Genomic DNA, 19,421 nt, shown 5'->3' with positions numbered 1-19,421 from the left:
ACCATTTCCGGAACGTCCTCCAGCAAGACGTTCCGCGGCTCCCATGTATCTCGATGGGGAGGAAATCCTCTCCAACGAATACGAAAACGAGCCCCTTGAGGGTTCGTTTTCGGGATACTATGGTCAACAATCCGCTCAACAATCCAGCGGGTTGAGCCGCGGGCGTCACGGATCGGCGGTGGCGGGGGTGGAAACACGCCCCGGGTATGATCAGCCCCGGGCTGATCAGTATGCGCTTCTCCACGACCGGGTGACCGTCGTGGAGCGTCTGCAGGGCGCTGAGTTCGCCGCCCTGAAGCAGGAGCTGGCGAACCAGAAGGCCCAAGTCGCGGCGGTCTCGCAGACCGCCTCGAATATCCAGGTCGAGCTGGGGACCCGGGGGAAGGGGTTGCTCCAGCGCATCCGCGCGCTGGAGGAGAGGCTGCTCGTCGCCGAAGCCAAGTCCTCCGCTTCTGCCTCGGCTCCTGCCGAGGCTTCGGGTCAGCCGAGCTAGATGGCTCGTGCTGCAGGTATGGCTTCGGCCGTCCGACGTAAAAGGTCGGATGGAGGCGCATGCTAGACGGTATGTCTAGCGTGTATGCGTTGCCGTGCCGTGCCAACACAGTGAACGGCCCGATGAAGCGCGGAGCAACCTTGCTTGCCCCGAAATCCGAAACTGCATGTCTAGGCAGGTTTTGTGTAGCTAACAAAACTAATGAACCAACTTTAAATTCATTTGTGTTGCCTCTGCCCGCATTGTCTGCGTTCAGCTTCTGTTGAGCAACAGAAGCTGCTATTGTGTCTTGGACAAACCGAATTACGGCTTGTCTTTTGGTGATGAAACTGATTGCATCCGAGCTGAAGTCATTCAGCTCGCTCTCCGCTAGAGGCCCGGCCTCTGCGTGGTTCTTTGCGGTGTCTGCGTCCTGCGCAGACCCGTGGTCGTTGGCGTAACTGTTGGGGGAGGCTGCGCCCTGCGCAGACTCATGTGGTTGGTTCATTGTTGCAGCTGACACTGTGCAAGTGTCAGTGGTTTTCTGCGGCTGCTGTGTTGCAGTCGTAGATCCCCCCACTTAAAGTGGGAGCCATCACTCCGAGTAAGCTCGGTAGACGTGGATGCCGCATGGCATTCACGTAGAACGGTGTATGCCCTGTCGAGGCATGCATTGAGTTATTGATGGCAAACTCTGCCATCGATAAGCACTCGCTCCAGTATTGGAACGAGTGAGCGTAGCTCTTCAAAATGTCGACGAGCACGCGATTCACGCGCTCGGTTTGACCGTCCGTCTGCGGATGATCCGCAGTCGACATTGAAAGTTGGCTCCCAAGAAGTGTAAACACTTCTTGCCACAGGTGCGCTGTGAAGCGCGGGTCTCTGTCCGACACGATGTCGGACGGCATGCCATGGTATTTAAACACCATGTCGACGAACAGACGGGCCGTCTGCTTCGCGGTCACTTCTGCCGGCACCGCAGCAAGATGTACCATCTTGCTGAAGCAGTCTACAAAGACCACAACACCGGTGTTCCCTCCGCTATCCGGGGGAAGACCAAAGATGAAGTCCAAAGACATGGACTTCCAACACTCCGACGGAGTCGGTAGTGATTGCAGTGGAGCCTGCGCGAATGGCGCAGGCTTTACGCGTTGGCATACCTCGCAAGCACGGATGTACTTGCGCACCCACTTATACTGGCGGTGCCAGTAGAAGTCGCGCGTGAGAAGGACGTAAGTCTTCTCACGTCCGAGATGTCCCGCAGACGGGGCACCATGATACTCGTACATGATCCTGAGGCGCTGGTCATGGTCATTTGGCACGACAACGTGATCCGCGTTGTCGTCGACTGCATTGTAAAGCAGTAGTCCGTCGTGCACACGAAAGCGGTGTGCACGCGCTCGAAGGTGTTTGGGCAACTTCTAACGAGCCTTGTCTGAAGGTGTTGTGCCATAGGCCAACAAGAGTTTCGCGTCCGCATCGTGCGCGTACGCGGCCTTCACATCATCCAGCAGAGATGATGTGGGTTTGCTCGATCGCATGGCGTCAATGGCATTGACGTCAACCGCTTCTGCATAGTCCGGCCGACGTGATAACGCGTCGGCCACTACATTCAATCTTCCGGGTTTGTATTCGACCCGGAAGTTATACTCCGCAAAGAATTAGAGCCATCTCGCCATTCTTTGTGATATGTGTGGCGACTTCACTGCAGCGCGCAGTGATGCATGGTCGGTGTAGACCACAAACGGTCTACTTCCAAGTAGATACACTCGGAACTTTGCGAGTGCGTATTTTATGGCAAGGCGTTCCTTGCCATGCACCGGATAGTTGCGCTCAGCTGGCTTCAGCTGACGCGATTGGTAGTAGACGACACGATCACGGCCCTCGTGATCGTGCTGCATCAACGCGCATCCGATCGCGAAATCGGATGCGTCACACACTACGTAAAAAGGGCGATCTTGGTCAGCCACTGCCAAGATCGGCGCCTCAGTCAAGCCCCGCTTGACTGCATCGAATGCCTTTTGGCAATCGGGTGTCCAATTCCACACAGCTTCTTTCTTAAGAAGTTGCGACAGCGGGCGGATCTTGCCCGCATAATCCTCCACGTACTTGCACAAGTACGTGGCCAAGCCAAGGAACTGCCTCAGTTCCTTGACACTTGAAGGCGTTGGCCATTCATTGATCACTCTGACCTTTTCCGGGTCAGGGCGAACACCATTCTTCCCTACGAGACACCCGAGGACGGCTATCTCGCTCGCCCCGAAGATACACTTCTTCAGGTTCGCGTAGAGCTTATGCTTTCGCATAAGCTCAAGTAGCTTCCGGAGATGCACCCTGTGCATCTCTATGTCGGTCTTCCCGTCCACAGCTCGGCTGTGGATGAACACATCATCGAAGTAGCTCGGTGCGAAGTCGCGCACCGAGCGCAACAAGTGCGCCACGCACCTGTTGAAAGTCGCAGGGGCATTCTTAAGCCCCTGTGGCATTACTAGCCATTCCCAGAGCATGCCGCTTGGCGTGCTCACTGCCGTGAGAGGGATATCGCTCTCACGCATTAGGGTCTGATAGAATCCATCTCGGAAGTCGAGAGCACTGTAAACGGTGCTCCCGGCCATCGAATAGATGATGACATCTTTTCGTGGTATCGGCGTCTGCGCTGGTACCGTCGCATCGATCAGCTTGTTGTAGGCATGAACGATGCACCATCCGCCATGCGGTTTTTTGACACAGAACGTCGGAACACTGTGCGGGGACTTTGATTCCCGCACTTGTCCTGCTTTACGACGACGTTCACTTGCTCTCGCGGCAGTGGCCACTGCCGCGTGACACAGTACTTCGTGCCCGGCACGAGATCAATCTCGTGCTGAATGCCCTTATCCTGCGGAAGCTCCGCAGGAATCTCTTCCGGGAGTACGTCTTTGTACTCCCTCAACAATTCGTAATAGGGACTGGACTTCAGCGAGTCCCAACCTTGTTCCTCGAAGCGCTCTCGCTTCGTCTTCGCACTGAGAGTGTCTTCACTCTCAGTGGTACTTCCCATGAATAGCTGCCTCAGCTCTTCGCTCTCGCTCGCCGTTCTTTCGCTGTCCGAAAGAACGCAGACTTGCTCGATGCGTCCATCGTGCAAGTCGCGCGTGAAGCGCTTCCAGCTCATGGCTGGAAGCGAAGTCAACTCCGACGCCGTCGTCGGAGGACTAGCGAGTTCCATCTCACGATACTGGAATCTAGTATCGGTGCGCGTTAAGACGCTTAGCGTCTTGACATTCGGCGTCACCGCCGCAGTCTGCCCAGCAGATTGCTCTTGTTGCGTCTCAGTCCCGGACCGAGACTTGCGCAGCGTTTTCCGCTTGCGCCGTCTTCTTGTTGTGCGGAGCCGGGCTCCGCACAGTTGTTCTTCTGGTCCAGGCCCGGCCGTGGACAGTTGTTCGCTGGCGGACCCTGTCTGCGGGCGCGCGATATCAAGCCCGGCTTGATCGCATGGCGCTTCGTCGTGCAGCCCGGCTGCACGACAGCATCCAAATTGCGTCAGTGCGGTACGTTTGCAACCGTCCGCACTGTTTGCAGCGTCAACTCCCGGAGTTGACACGCCTTCGTCACCTCGACGCCATTCATTGGCGGAGCCCCTCGTGACCGAGGGTGCGTCGGCTCCCGGAGCCGACGCGTCGTTGTCGACCTGACCTCTTCGGGTCAGGGACTGTCCCTTACACGCTTGAACGTGGGTATTGGTTCCCGGAACCAGCACATCTTTTCTTCTGACGTCGGCAGCATTGCCGACGTTGGTCTCACTTGTGCGCGCCCTCGCGCACTTCCTGGACACTCCGGGACAGCAGCATTAAGCGCTGTCTCGACTGGTGAGCCGCGCGCACCTGCTGGTGCGTGCGCTGCGGTAACAGGGCCATCGCTCTCTGTTCCGCTGTCGCGTCCAAAGCGCACGAGCGTGCGCTTCTTCCAGTCTATTACCGGATCATGCCGTGCAAGCCGCGGCATGCCCATTACCACGTCGAACTTATCGTCCAGGTCCAGGACGATAAAGTGTTCGACAAACACTCGTTGTTTGTACGAGAAGCGCACGTTCACGACGCGCTTCTCGGTCTTCACGATGGCACCTGTTGCCAGTCGTACCTCCAGAAGACTTCGAGGTACATTTACCTCCTCGAAGTCAAGTCTCGACAGGCTTCGTAGTCGAACAAAGTTGTTCGACGCGCCTGAATCTACCAAAGCTCGAAGAGAGTCACTCGCTCTCTTCGAGTAAACCTTCAAGATGACTAGGTTCGGCCTGTCATCTTGTTTCTTGCAGGGAGAGCTGGTCTCACTGGGGGCTGCAGTCCTCAGTGTCGCGTGCCCGATGTCGGCACGCGCGACTGCATTACCAGTAGGGCGCCCCGCGCCTACTGGATGTTCGCGTTTTTTTGTTGGTCCGCGGCGATGCCTAGCATCGCCACGACAGCCATCATTGTAGTGCACGAGAGCCGTGCACTCCCTGGCAAAGTGACCGATCCTTCCGCAACGGAAGCATCGTACATTACTTCCGTGCTGCTGATAACCAGCAGTTGTTGCGTTCGAGAGGTCCATTGGTTCCGGACCTCCCGGCCTCGCTACCGGGCGCGGTTGCGGCCTCGGCACGTTCACATGCAGTTTAGCCTGCCGCAGGCTAAACTCTTCCTGCATGGCAAGAGTAATCGCAGCTTCGAGAGTACTCGGGTACTCTCGGAAGAGATAGGTCTTCACAGGCCCATCTCTAAGCCCCTTCATAAACGTGACGACCTTGGTCGCCTCGTCAATCGGGTTAGTCACGATATTTGATACCAAATATCGTGCGCGCTGCGCGTAAGCATGGACGTCATGCTTACCCTGCTGAAGGTCGAGGAACTCCGCCCTCGACCGGAACTCGTTTTGCGGGGGCTCAAACGCTTGTTTGAGCTCCTCTTTGAACACTTCGTACGTGCTGAAGCACGTAGGATCGGAGAGTCGGCGTCCATACGCCCAACTCCTTGCGCGTCCGCCAAGGCCGGACATGGCGAACGCGACCTTCGACAGCTGGTCGACAATGCGTCGAGCCGCTATGGCTGTGTCGAGCTCGACAAGCCATCGGAGGAGAGGTTCGCCCTCTCTTCCCACGTAATTGCTTACGCTCAACTTTAATGATTGAGCACGCGGTGCCGTCCCTGACGACGCCGTCACTGAGGAAGCACCGTCACGCTGCTCCTTCATGATTAACCCCAGAGCAACACCATGTTGCTCCGTCGGCGATAGCGTACGCAGCATCGTAGCTATCGCCGCCTCCCCAATGACTGTTGACAGTCGTTGGAGGGCTTCCCACTCTGGGTCAGACAGGTGGGGCAGTCAGCGCGTGCAACATGCGTTGCAGGCGTATTGGAGCTCTCCATGGGCACCTCCGTGCTCATGTGGTTCTCGGCTCCGCGTTCGTACACCGCGTACGAACGTCAAGCAGTCGGTCGTTGGACGGACTACAAAGTGCTACCAGGTGTAGTGGGTCTAACTTGACCCACTACTTTAGCTTACACGTTGCGCAACGTGTATGAGGAAGCGTAAGTACTTAGTAAGTACTTAGGTTAATTATATTTGAATACACAAATATAAGTTAAATAAAAAGGGATTCCAAGTGACTTAGATTAGGTAAAATGAGAACTGTATTGCTTGTAAATTGATCTTCCTCTAAAATCTGCTAAAAACTGTTTATCATCTATGAAAGGGTTGACAGCGGCTGGCTGTCAGAGCCCCGCTAATATGCATGACTCTGATTGGTAGAAAGATGCTGCTTTCTACCAATAGGATCTTTGGGTATGTGTGGACCACTCATTGTGGTGGTCCACTTCAATGTATCTATTGGTGTGTCTTACACCAAGGGGAGGAAGTATCCAAAACTTTTAACAGATAACCTATCTGTTCAATACACAAGTGGCTTACAGCCACTTGTGCGGGTAACCCCGTTACAAAAACCGTCACTGTATGAATCCCCTTCTGGTTCCAGATCTACTTCTTCTGAATCGTCGTCGTTCAGTGAGCTAACTGCATAGCGGGCCTAGATTCTCCTGAAGGCTATCTTAGCACGCTTAATCTCCGAAGGGCAGTCTGGGTCCCCTGTAGGCTTCCACTTGTTCTTCAAGGACATGAACTTGCGGCTAAAGCTGTCTCCATCCCGCTCAGGCCATTCAGAAGGTAGGTGAGCGTTGTACGAGGACGCAATGTTCGCCCATTGCTCAGATCCGAAAGGGAGACTTGATTCGACTAGGGCTAGCATACCTATTGAGGAACGTTCGGTTTATACATACAAAGCCAGTATGGTCAAAATGAACGTACAATCTATTTCGGCGGCACGGAAGTTCTTCCCTTTTGTCTTTTTCCCGGTGTTAGCCATGACTAATGAGTGTTGAGCGTATTGTCGAAGTTATTGGTGAGACGCTGGCTGAAAAGTGGCGTCTGCACAGAGTACTACATGACAGGGGCCATCGTCCTCAAGTGTTGAGCGGCAGGGGGGGGGGGGGCAAAATGTAAAATACGCAACCACAGTCCTAAGAACTGATGATAGGTGTGAATTCAGCATTTGTGTTAGCATAAGTTTGCTCAGACGTGAAAGTCGTCTCACCGTCGTTTGTGTCACCTTTGTGCGACGTATGTGTCATCACTTGTCCTTCACATGTTCCAAGACACATGTGAGGCTTGAGTGATTTTTGGAAGTCACCCATTTTCGGACAGTCGCACGCCTCGTCCGTGCGCTCAGATACAAGCTGTAATTAAGATCAAAAATCTTCTGATTACTCATTAGGCGCATGTCCTCAGTTTTGAAACTAGCAGTTCAAAAGTTAACCGGAGCGTTCTTCTATACCGCAAGGGAGTGGGGATAACCAATGCTGACGGGATGCTATGGCGGACTCCGACAGAAGATTTGAGGATGTGTCTGTATCCCCAGCCGAAAGTGAAGATTTTGAAGAGACCCTTACACGACGGCATCAAAGCACAAGGTTGCGAGCTCGTCTTCGCAAGACCGAGATACTGGAGTCCAAGAATAGCACAATGAGGTTGATACAAGAGTTCATACGTCTTCCAGCGACAACCGCAGCAATGATGATGACGATGTTCATCAGAGCGATGAGGATGTGGAAACGAAGAATGCCTGTCTGGTGATAAAAGTGGGGAAGCGATCCCTGCGACTCAAGCAACGGTGCTGAACGCATCTGTGACCATGGTTCATCCTGTCAAATCCATCACAATGCAAGAAGCAAGACGAGTTCTAGATGGCCTTGACAACGCCCGGTTTGCAGTGGTGAACAACAATAAATATTCGTCGCGTTTGAAGTATACTTCCCGTATTGCTTGCACAGCTGAAGCTCGCATTCAGAAGATTGCTGAAGTGGATTTTTTTGTCGCGAAGTGGTATGCACACTTTGATTCCAGCAGCAGCAGACGTTAGTTCGCACTGTTGCCCGTACCATGATTGGACAGTATGGACACGGTTTTGTATTTTGAGAATTTCCGACGAATCTAGGCCTGCAGCGACCCTCGCTGGGGCGTTAGAGGTTTTGCGATGGCCTTGGATTGAACACGATCTACTTGGGCAGCAGGGTCTATCTGAAGCGTTTGTATCATTACAGTAAACGTCGCGGGTCGTTGACGTGACCGAAAACACACTGAGGCAGGAAGTCGTTCTGCTACTGCTAATTTTCGCAAACATTAGATTAAGTCGCTTACTCTTGATTGAAGTGATCGAAAATGGACAAGTGTTGGGAGCTACAAGTGGCACATACGAACTTCACGTTTGTGGATGGACCCTGGTTTCATTTGACACTTTCGGACTTCGATACACGGAAACCCACAAGTATCAGCAGAAGTTTTATCCGATGTCGTTCATATGTATTGTCCGCACGGAGACCGCTTTTGCGTACTCGCGACTCTTTACGGTCACTAAAGAGCGTTGCGAAGAGTTTTTTTTTTTGTGGAACGGTAAGTCTTCACTATGGCTCGATGGATCACTCAACATTAATTGCCAACGCGTTTTGCGAGATCTGGTCTGGCATTAACTCCTGAATAGCCGGTCCCATCTTCACCGTAAAGCACGAGAAAATAAAGGTTTGCTCATCAATACCGAACGCTACAACGACATTATCTGTAACGGAGTTACACACACAAGTGACAACAGTCACTTGTGCATGACAAAAGTCACTTGAGCATGACAACTGTCACTTGTGTATGACAATTGTCACTTATGGTTTAACAGATAAATATATGTTAAAGGTTTTAGATACTCCCTCACATTGGTGTAAGTCACACCAATTGATACATTGAAGTGGGCCACTACAATGAGTGGTCCACACATCCCAAAGATCCTATTGGTAGAAAGCAGCATCTTTCTACCAATTAGAGACGTGCATATTGGCGAGACTCTGACAGCCAGCCGCTGTCAACCCCTTTCATAGATGATAAACAGGTTTAGCAGATTTAGGAGGAAGATCAATTTACAAACAATACAGTTCTCATTTTACCTTAAACTAGCTACTTGGTGTTCATTTGATTTACAGTATACTTGTGGACTCAAGTATAATTAATTCAATTTATTAACAAACTCCTACGCTTCCTCATACACGTAGCGCGACGTGTAAGCTAAAGTAGTGAGCCAAAGTAGGCCCACTACATTATCAAGCCACAACTGAACTATTTATGTGAATCAAGATCGAAGGAGCAGTTTGAGGCATTGTCAGAACTTATCACAGGGAACTGGACGACCCTCGGTGAGCTGCAGTACGCCCAGTGGTTAGAGGGTGAGTATCTCACATAGCGTTGGGATTTGTAGTTTGCTGCACCAAGCGAAACTCCTGGTGTTGTCTCAAACCAAAACCCACTCGAAGCGCACCATCGAAGGATAAAGGCCACAGCACTATTTCACCTCCGAGCAACAACAGGGCATGTTCTGGCTGGAATACTGCCGAAAATACTAGTGGAATGCGCATGTGACATCAGATCAGAGTCCATTCGGTATTTTTCGCCTGGACCAGTGACTGCAGAGCTTCTTGTTCAAATCAGGCAGCATTGTATTGAAGGCATTTATTATCCAGCACACAAGCGAAAAACCCGTAATGCTATTACCAGCATTACTGTGTACTATTCCAACGCAGACTACTACGTTGTTCGTGATGACAACCTAAATGGTCTAAGGATTGACGCTCCTGCAATAGAGCGCCCTCCGAAGTGAAGGCGTGCCGCAGTGTGGCAACAGAACGTTGGCCCAGGAGATGAGAGAAGGTGACCGTCATCCAAGACGAAGGTTTCCGAGAAAGGGGCGGCGGCTAAGACCGGAGTCAGGCAGGGTCGCCGGGTTGATCGGGCACTGGTCTCTGACTCCACGATCCAGCGAGTCAGGATCGGGGACCCCGATCTCGGGCGCAGTTCCAGCACCCCGATCCAGCCGGCTCAAGATCGGGAAAAACTCAATCTAGGACCACCCCTTTCCAGGAATCATAAATCAAGTTGAAGGTAGGAGACACGACAGGCGTAGGGATAGGTATGTAACCGAAGCTTAGCAAACTTCAAGGTAGTCAGTAGACAGCATAGGATAGAATAAGGCTCAGTCCCGAATTTTCTTTGTAGCACTCTACCGGATCTACTTCCGTTGTGTCTCAAGGGCCACCAAGCGTAAGCAGAGGCGTACGGAAAACCCGGCTTCCCGGCGCTTGGTGGATTCGGGCACTCACCTTACTCAGACGTATGCCCAATAGGAGGGATACATTAAATGATACCGTTGCAAGCGTGCCACGATAACCGCGCGCCCAGCGAAGAAACGTGCTGGCACGATAATCGCCGCACACCACACCGCGTTGGGGATATACTGACGCAAGCCCAAGGAAACGCCGGTCACGATAACCGCCACACGCCCCACGAACGTAACGTCAACAAGGAACACTTTTGGTGTTTCAGCTTGATTGCCTGTCCCAAGTCGCCGCCTGAGGTGCGCTACTCAAGAACCGGAGAAAATGCCCGACGTGACCGCTATTCGGACGCGTTAGGTTTTTGTGAGGACCACTGTAGTGGGTCTAACTTGACTCACTACTTTAGCTTACACGTTGCGCAACGTGTATGAGGAAGCGTAAGTACTTAGTAAGTACTTAGGTTAATTATATTTGAATACACAAATATAAGTTAAGTAAGATAGGATTCCAAGTGACTTAGATTAGGTAAAATGAGAACTGTATTGCTTGTAAATTGATCTTCCTCTAAAATCTGCTAAAAACTGTTTATCATCTATGAAAGGGTTGACAGCGGCTGGCTGTCAGAGCCCCGCTAATATGCATGACTCTGATTGGTAGAAAGATGCTGCTTTCTACCAATAGGATTTTTGGGTATGTGTGGGCCACTCATTGTGGTGGTCCACTTCAATGTATCTATTGGTGTGTCTTACACCAAGGTGAGGAAGTATCCAAAACTTTTAACAGATAACCTATCTGTTCAATTCACAAGTGGCTTGCAGCCACTTGTGCGTGTAACCTCGTTACACCATCCCCCCCTTAAGGTTAGACGCGCGGGGCCTCCGCACGTCAATCTTCGAAATTGACTATTCGTCAATTCTCCGCGTTTGGAGAAGAAATCCGCGCTCATTCAACGATGAGCGCGCCTCAGAAGAAGTCCACAAAGTCGGTGGGGAGTCATCTCTCCATCGACGACTACTTCGAACGCCAGAAGGCGAAGTACGGCGATGTCGTCGACTTCGACGACGACGATGAGGACATGGAGGGCGAGGAGGACTCGCCCTCAAAGCGCAAAGACTCAGTGTCGAGCGAATCGCTCGACCCTCACGCCAAGAACGTTCGCCCGCGTGAAGGGGGCGAATCGGACGCTTCGAGTTCGAAGCGTTCGCGTACTGAGAGCGATACCCCACTCGCTTCCGCTGGGGCTCTCAGTACTCCGCGCGCTGCTGCTGCAGCGCGTGATGTCAAAGCTCAAGACTCTCCGCGCGCTGCACCTGCAGCGCGCGATCCATGGATCCCGTCCGCGTTCGAGATCACGGACCGGTTTGGGAACTCGGTACCTCCGAATGAGGTGCCGCTGTACGTATCCAGCGCCATCAAAGATGACGCTGTGGCTGCCGAGCTGCACTTTGATGCGGAAACGCATCAAAGGCGCGATTACTACATCGGACTCTTTCATGAGCTCCGATGGTTTCAAAGCAAGAAGACCTCTTCTCGCAGCAAAGTGCCCGAATGGCAGGCACTTTGTCAAAGCTGGAATGCCTTTGTTGAAAACTTCAACAAGAGGCCGAGTGCTTACCGTGATCGGATTAAGCAAGCGCGTGATCGCTTCGTGACGTACTCGAAGCGTGGAAAGCTGGAGCAACTTCATGTTGCTGCTGAGGAGGCAAATGTGCCGTGCGCTGTGCCCGAGGGCTTTCAGTGCACGAAGTGCTTTCCAGGCGCGGTCCGCTTGAGCGACCGCGACCTGAACGGGTACACGTCGTTCCGTGTGCCCGAGAGTCTCAAAGAGCTCCGTGCTAAGTTCTTAGCACGTGAGGGTTCGGGCGCTGGCGAAGATCGCAGCGCTCGTGTTACTTCCGCTGTGCCAGCGCGTACTGCTCCTCGTACGCCCTCACCATTTCCGGAACGTCCTCCAGCAAGACGTTCCGCGGCTCCCATGTATCTCGATGGGGAGGAAATTCTCTCCAACGAATACGAAAACGAGCCCCTTGAGGGTTCGTTTTCGGGATACTATGGTCAACAATCCGCTCAACAATCCAGCGGGTTGAGCCGCGGGCGTCACGGATCGGCGGTGGCGGGGGTGGAAACACGCCCCGGGTATGATCAGCCCCGGGCTGATCAGTATGCGCCTCTCCACGACCGGGTGACCGTCGTGGAGCGTCTGCAGGGCGCTGAGTTCGCCGCCCTGAAGCAGGAGCTGGCGAACCAGAAGGCCCAAGTCGCGGCGGTCTCGCAGACCGCCTCGAATATCCAGGTCGAGCTGGGGACCCGGGGGAAGGGTTGCTCCAGCGCATCCGCGCGCTGGAGGAGAGGCTGCTCGTCGCCGAAGCCAAGTCCTCCGCTTCTGCCTCGGCTCCTGCCGAGGCTTCGGGTCAGCCGAGCTAGATGGCTCGTGCTGCAGGTATGGCTTCGGCCGTCCGACGTAAAAGGTCGGATGGAGGCGCATGCTAGACGGTATGTCTAGCGTGTATGCGTTGCCGTGCCGTGCCAACACAGTGAACGGCCCGATGAAGCGCGGAGCAACCTTGCTTGCCCCGAAATCCGAAACTGCATGTCTAGGCAGGTTTTGTGTAGCTAACAAAACTAATGAACCAACTTTAAATTCATTTGTGTTGCCTCTGCCCGCATTGTCTGCGTTCAGCTTCTGTTGAGCAACAGAAGCTGCTATTGTGTCTTGGACAAACCGAATTACGGCTTGTCTTTTGGTGATGAAACTGATTGCATCCGAGCTGAAGTCATTCAGCTCGCTCTCCGCTAGAGGCCCGGCCTCTGCGTGGTTCTTTGCGGTGTCTGCGTCCTGCGCAGACCCGTGGTCGTTGGTCTAGCTGTTGGGGGAGTCTGCGCCCTGCGCAGACTCATGTGGTTGGTTCATTGTTGCAGCTGACACTGTGCAAGTGTCAGTGGTTTTCTGCGGCTGCTGTGTTGCAGTCGTAGATCCCCCCACTTAAAGTGGGAGCCATCACTCCGAGTAAGCTCGGTAGACGTGGATGCCGCATGGCATTCACGTAGAACGGTGTATGCCCTGTCGAGGCATGCATTGAGTTATTGATGGCAAACTCTGCCATCGATAAGCACTCGCTCCAGTATTGGAACGAGTGAGCGTAGCTCTTCAAAATGTCGACGAGCACGCGATTCACGCGCTCGGTTTGACCGTCCGTCTGCGGATGATCCGCAGTCGACATTGAAAGTTGGCTCCCAAGAAGTGTAAACACTTCTTGCCACAGGTGCGCTGTGAAGCGCGGGTCTCTGTCCGACACGATGTCGGACGGCATGCCATGGTGTTTAAACACCATGTCGACGAACAGACGGGCCGTCTGCTTCGCGGTCACTTCTGCCGGCACCGCAGCAAGATGTACCATCTTGCTGAAGCAGTCTACAAAGACCACAACACCGGTGTTCCCTCCGCTATCCGGGGGAAGACCAAAGATGAAGTCCAAAGACATGGACTTCCAACACTCCGACGGAGTCGGTAGTGATTGCAGTGGAGCCTGCGCGAATGGCGCAGGCTTTACGCGTTGGCATACCTCGCAAGCACGGATGTACTTGCGCACCCACTTATACTGGTGGTGCCAGTAGAAGTCGCGCATGAGAGGGACGTATGTCTTCTCACGTCCGAGATGTCCCGCGGTCGGGGCATCATGATACTCGTACATGATCCTGAGTCACAGGTCATGGTCATTCGGCACAACAACGTGATCCGCGTTGTCGTCGACTGCATTGTAAAGCAGTAGTCCGTCGTGCACACGAAAGCGGTGTGCACGCGCTCGAAGGTGCTTAGGCAGCTTCTGACGGGACTTGTCAGAAGGCGCTGTGCCATAGGCCAGCAAGAGTTTCGCGTCCGCATCGTGCGCGTACGCGGCCTTCACATCATCCAACAGAGATGATGTGGGTTTGCTCGATCGCATGGCGTCAATGGCATTGACGTCAACCGCTTCTGCATAGTCCGGCCGAAGTAATAACGCGTCGGCCACTACATTCAATCTTCCGGGTTTGTATTCGACCCGGAAGTTATACTCCGCAAAGAATTAGAGCCATCTCGCCATTCTTTGTGATATGTGTGGCGACTTCACTGCGGTGCGCAGTGATGCATGGTCGGTGTAGACCACAAATGGTCTACTCCCAAGCAAATACACTCGGAACTTTGCGAGTGCGTATTTTATGGCAAGGAGTTCCTTGTCATGCACCGGATAGTTGCGCTCAGCTGGCTTCAGCTGACGCGATTGGTAGTAGACGACACGATCACGGCCCTCGTGATCGTGCTGCATCAACGCGCATCCGATCGCGAAGTCGGATGCGTCGCACACTACGTGAAATGGGCGACCTTGGTCAGCCACTGCCAAGATCGGCGCCTCAGTCAAGCCTTGCTTGACTGCATCGAATGCCTTTTGGCAATCGGTTGTCTACTTCCACACAGCTTCTTTCTTAAGAAGTTGCGACAGCGGGCGGATCTTGCCCGCATAATCCTCCACGTACTTGCACAAGTACGTGGCCAAGCCAAGGAACTGCCTCAGTTCCTTGACACTTGAAGGCGTTGGCTATTCATTGATCACTCTGACCTTTTCCGGGTCAGGGCGAACACCATTCTTCCCTACGAGACACCCGAGGACGGCTATCTCGCTCGCCCCGAAGATACACTTCTTCAGGTTCGCGTAGAGCTTATGCTTTCGCATAAGCTCAAGTAGCTTCCGGAGATGCACCCTGTGCATCTCTATGTCGGTCTTCCCGTCCACAGCTCGGCTGTGGATGAACACATCATCGAAGTAGCTCGGTGCGAAGTCGCGCACCGAGCGCAACAAGTGCGCCACGCACCTGTTGAAAGTCGCAGGGGCATTCTTAAGCCCCTGTGGCATTACTAGCCATTCCCAGAGCATGCCGCTTGGCGTGCTCACTGCCGTGAGAGGGATATCGCTCTCACGCATTAGGATCTGATAGAATCCATCTCGCAAGTCGAGAGCACTGTAAACGGTGCTCCCGGCCATCGAATCGATGATGACATCTTTTCGTGGTATCGGCGTCTGCGCTGGTACTGTCGCATCGATCAGCTTGTTGTAGGCATGAACGATGCACCATCCGCCATGCGGTTTTTTGACACAGAACGTCGGAACACTGTGCGGGGACTTTGATTCCCGCACTTGTCCTGCTTTACGACGACGTTCACTTGCTCTCGCGGCAGTGGCCACTGCCGCGTGACACAGTACTTCGTGCCCGGCACGAGATCAATCTCGTGCTGAATGCCCTTATCCTGCGGAAGCTCCGCAGGAATCTCTTCCGGGAGTACGTCTTTGTACTCCCTCAACAATTCGTAATAGGGACTGGACTTCAGCGAGTCCCAACCTTGTTCCTCGAAGCGCTCTCGCTTCGTCTTCGCACTGAGAGTGTCTTCACTCTCAGTGGTACTTCCCATGAATAGCTGCCTCAGCTCTTCGCTCTCGCTCGCCGTTCTTTCGCTGTTCGAAAGAACGCAGACCTGCTCGATGCGTCCATCGTGCAAGTCGCGCGTGAAGCGCTTCCAGCTCATGGCTGAAGCGAAGTCAACTCCGACGCCGTCGTCGGAGGACTAGCGAGTTCCATCTCACGATACTGGAATCTAGTATCGGTGCGCGTTAAGACGCTTAGCGTCTTGACATTCGGCGTCACCGCCGCAGTCTGCCCAGCAGATTGTTTCTTGTTGCGTCTCGGTCCCGGACCGAGACTTGCGCAGCGTTTTCCGCTTGCGCCGTCTTCTTGTTGTGCGGAGCCGGGCTCCGCACAGTTGTTCTTCTGGTCCAGGCCCGGCCGTGGACAGTTGTTCGCCGGCGGACCCTGTCTGCGGGCGCGCGATATCAAGCCCGGCTTGATCGCATGGCGCTTCGTCGTGCAGCCCGGCTGCACGACAGCATGCAAATTGCGTCGGTGCGGTACGTTTGCAACCGTCCGCACTGTTTGCAGCGTCAACTCCCGGAGTTGACACGCCTTCGTCACCTCGACGCCATTCATTGGCGGAGCCCCTCATGACCGAGGGTGCGTCGGCTCCCGGAGCCGACGCGTCGTCGTCGACCTGACCTCTTCGGGTCAGGGACTGTCCCTTACACGCTTGAACGTGGGTGTTGGTTCCCGGAACCAACACATCTTTTCTTCTGACGTCGGCAGCATTGCCGACGTTGGTCTCACTTGTGCGCGCCCTCGCGCACTTCCTGGACACTCCGGGACAGCAGCATTAAGCGCTGTCTCGACTGGTGAGCCGCGCGCACCTGCTGGTGCGTGCGCTGCGGTAACAGGGCCATCGCTCTCTGTTCCGCTGTCGCGTCCGAAGCGCACGAGCGTGCGCTTCTTCCAGTCTATTACCGGATCATGCCGTGCAAGCCGCGGCATGCCCATTACCACGTCGAACTTATCGTCCAGGTCCAGGACGATAAAGTGTTCGACAAACACTCGTTGTTTGTACGAGAAGCGCACGTTCACGACGCGCTTCTCGGTCTTCACGATGGCACCTGTTGCCAGTCGTACCTCCAGAAGACTTCGAGGTACATTTACCTCCTCGAAGTCAAGTCTCGACAGGCTTCGTAGTCGAACAAAGTTGTTCGACGCGCCTGAATCTACCAAAGCTCGAAGAGAGTCACTCGCTCTCTTCGAGTAAACCTTCATGGTGATTAGGTTCGGCCTGTCATTTTGTTTCTTGCAGCGAGAGCTGGTCTCACTGGGGCTGCAGTCCTCAGTGTCGCGTGCCCGATGTCGGCACGCGCGACTGCATTACCAGTAGGGCGCCCCGCGCCTACTGGATGTTCGCGTTTTTTTGTTGGTCCGCGGCGATGCCTAGCATCGCCACGACAGCCATCATTGTAGTGCACGAGAGCCGTGCACTCCCTGGCAAAGTGACCGATCCTTCCGCAACGGAAGCATCGTACATTACTTCCGTGCTGCTGATAACCAGCAGTTGTTGCGTTCGAGAGGTCCATTGGTTCCGGACCTCCCGGCCTCGCTACCGGGCGCGGTTGCGGCCTCGGCACGTTCACATGCAGTTTAGCCTGCCGCAGGCTAAACTCTTCCTGCATGGCAAGAGAAATCGCAGCTTCGAGAGTACTCGGGTACTCTCGGAAGAGATAGGTCTTCACAGGCCCATCTCTAAGCCCCTTCATAAACGTGACGACCTTGGTCGCCTCGTCAATCGGGTTAGTCACGATATTTGATACCAAATATCGTGCGCGCTGCGCGTAAGCATGGACGTCATGCTTACCCTGCTGAAGGTCGAGGAACTCCGCCCTCGACCGGAACTCGTTTTGCGGGGGCTCAAACGCTTGTTTGAGCTCCTCTTTGAACACTTCGTACGTGCTGAAGCACGTAGGATCGGAGAGTCGGCGTCCATACGCCCAACTCCTTGCGCGTCCGCCAAGGCCGGACATGGCGAACGCGACCTTCGACAGCTGGTCGACAATGCGTCGAGCCGCTATGGCTGTGTCGAGCTCGACAAGCCATCGGAGGAGAGGCTCGCCCTCTCTTCCCACGTAATTGCTTACGCTCAACTTTAATGATTGAGCACGCGGTGCCGTCCCTGACGACGCCGTCACTGAGGAAGCACCGTCACGCTACTCCTTCATGATTAACCCCAGAGCAACACCATGTTGCTCCGTCGGCGATAGCGTACGCAGCATCGTAGCTATCGCCGCTTCTCCAATGACTGTTGACAGTCGTTGGAGGGCTTCCCACTCTGGGTCAGACAGGTGGGGGCAGTCGGCGCGTGCAACATGCGTGGCAGGCGTGTTGGAGCTCTCCATGGGCACCTCCGTGCTCATGCGGTTCTCGGCTCCGCGTTCGTACACCGCGTACGAACGTCAAGCAGTCGGTCGTTGGACGGACTACAAAGTGCTACCAGGTGTAGTGGGTCTAACTTGACTCACTACTTTAGCTTACACGTTGCGCAACGTGTATGAGGAAGCGTAAGTACTTAGTAAGTACTTAGGTTAATTATATTTGAATACACAAATATAAGTTAAATAAAAAGGGATTCCAAGTGACTTAGATTAGGTAAAATGAGAACTGTATTGTTTGTAAATTGATCTTCCTCCTAAATCTGCTAAAACTGTTTATCATCTATGAAAGGGTTGACAGCGGCTGGCTGTCAGAGCCCCGCTAATATGCATGACTCTGATTGGTAGAAAGATGCTGCTTTCTACCAATAGGATTTTTGGGTATGTGGGGGCCACTCATTGTGGTGGTCCACTTCAATGTATCTATTGGTGTGTCTTACACCAAGGGGAGGAAGTATCCAAAACTTTTAACAGATAACCTATCTGTTAAATTCACAAGTGGCTTGCAGCCACTTGTGCGTGTAACCCCGTTACAACCACTTTGCGCAAAACTGCGAAGGCGCTACTCCACACTTCCCACAGGTCTTGCACCGGTACTAGCACGTGGGGTCTCCCTGCTCGTTTAAGCAGGGCTTGATGTAGAAGTAGGATATTTGATTGGGCGTGAAGGCGGACTTACTGGGTCAGCCATCGTGTAGGCGAGAGGTGTGCGGGATGATCCAGGACTGGGTGCTAATTGAAAAGTGGGGTACGGCTTTCGAATCTCTCAGCGAATGTCTATACGGCTCGGTAAGTTGGCTGGTGCAGCAATAGATTTCCAAACTTTAGAATTTGTCGACATTAAATTTCAGAATTAAATAGTATCAAATCGAAAATAAAGTATTTGTACGAAAATACACAAATACTTTTGGGCATATTTATTTTTGGCCATTCCCACTGGGAGTCTACTTGAAGCGTTGCAAAATAGTGGATAATGGAAACGGGGCAGCCCGGCCACGGCTGCGTGAAATGATGGCGGTACGGGATCTGCATCGAGGGAATTCAACGACAAAATTCCGGCTTTGCCTCCGTGATACCGTGAACCCGGCAAAGGTTCATGTGGTTCATATGAGAGACATTTTATCAAAAGTATCGCTATCGTGTATTTGAGATGTTTCAGCGACGAGCACAGGGCGCAAGCGCGGCGTCTTGGCTTCCTCTAACGCTATTCACTGAATCTAAACTCGAAGTAGAGGAGAAGTTACGGCCGGTTGCCCGAGGCAACGAGAGCCGACCACCAAAAACTAAAAACTACTTCGAAGTATGTGTTAGTTTCAAAAAGCTAAAATTCTGGGCTAGAAGATCCTAGATTGCATTTATGAAACTGTTACCAATCGACGTCTTTTAGCTCCTCAAGAAGAGGACCGCCCTCAGCCTTACAGGTATCGTATTCCAGACACTGATCGAATAAACGACAAGAAGATA

Source organism: Phytophthora cinnamomi, assembly GCF_018691715.1.
Source record: "Phytophthora cinnamomi strain GKB4 chromosome Unknown Contig7, whole genome shotgun sequence".
Classification (NCBI taxonomy): domain Eukaryota; phylum Oomycota; class Peronosporomycetes; order Peronosporales; family Peronosporaceae; genus Phytophthora; species Phytophthora cinnamomi.
Note: the sequence above shows the minus strand (reverse complement) of the source record.